Source organism: Elephantulus edwardii, unplaced genomic scaffold (genome assembly GCF_000299155.1).
Source record: "Elephantulus edwardii isolate Elephantulus edwardi_28Jun2011 unplaced genomic scaffold, EleEdw1.0 scaffold00129, whole genome shotgun sequence".
Lineage (NCBI taxonomy): Eukaryota > Metazoa > Chordata > Mammalia > Macroscelidea > Macroscelididae > Elephantulus > Elephantulus edwardii.
The window spans coordinates 7,999,856-8,000,962 of record NW_006399879.1 but is presented as its reverse complement, the minus strand read 5'-3'; the positions used below and the strand labels follow the sequence as shown (position 1 = coordinate 8,000,962).

The window sequence follows — 1,107 nt, the reverse complement described above, 5'->3', positions numbered from 1 at the left end:
CTATCTATCTATCTATCTATCTATCCCCCCACCCATCCATCTGTCCATCCACCCACCCACCCATATATTCATCCTACCACTCTTCCATCATCTACCCGCCACCCACCCACCCCATCCATTATCATCTCATTTTCCCATCCATGAACCTTCTCCCAACTGTTACCCACCCACTCACACAACCATCCATCCATCCACCCATGCACACATGGCCACCTTCCTTTCCATCCATCCACCTACCTCCCATGTGCCCACCCATATCCATGCCTTCATCTATCCATCCACCCACCCATGGATGCATTCACCTTCCCATCCATCCATCCATCCATCCATCCACCAACCCACTATCCACTCACTCATGTATTCATCCAGCCACCCACCTATCCACTCACTATATCCATCTTCCATCCACCCACCCATGGACATATCCATTTGTCTGTCCATCCATCCACCCATCCATCCCCCACTCATCTGTCCATCCACCCATCATGCACACATCCACCTGTCCATCCATCTGTTCACCCACCACTGTCCACCCACCCATGCACCCACTCAGTGGTAGGGCCCATGCCTTTCATGCAGGAGGCCTGAGATGCATTCCTGGCCAGTGCCCCTCACATGCCGTCACCACCTGTCTGTCACTGCTGACTGTGATGCTGAACAAGTTTTAGCTTCCAGTCCAAGACAGACGAGGAGGAAAGGGCTGGCTATCTGATTCTCAAACTCACAGCTGGACCGGCCCCTGCCATCAGTGCCCAGCTTTTCCAGTCTTATGGGGTTGCCAGCTTCCATGAGCCAGGCCTGATCAGGAGGCCTGGCTGGTTGCTGGAGATCTGCTGGGAACCATGGCCTCCCTTCCTGATATGAATGTTCATGCACGTATGTTTGGGGAGGGTGGCCTCAGTACACTGCAGGTGGACAGGGCTGGGAGCCGCGTGCCTCGATGTATGGCTGGTGGGCAGGGCTGGGAGCCGCGTGCCTCGATGTGTGGCTGGTGGGCAGGGCTGGGAGCCGCGTGCCTCGATGTGTGGCTGCTGGGCAGGGCTGGGAGCCATGCCCCTTGATGTGTGGCTGGTGGGCAGGGCTGGGAGCCACGCCCCTCGATGTGTG

The 1,107-nt window shown here is 56.6% G+C and overlaps 1 protein-coding gene across 1 annotated transcript in view; it reads left to right on the top strand.

Annotated features, from left to right (window-relative positions):
- The window catches only part of SORCS2 (sortilin-related VPS10 domain containing receptor 2), a 237,611-nt gene that overhangs the window by 29,963 nt on the left and 206,541 nt on the right, over positions 1-1,107 (top strand). The gene's annotated exons all lie outside the window — the stretch shown is intronic.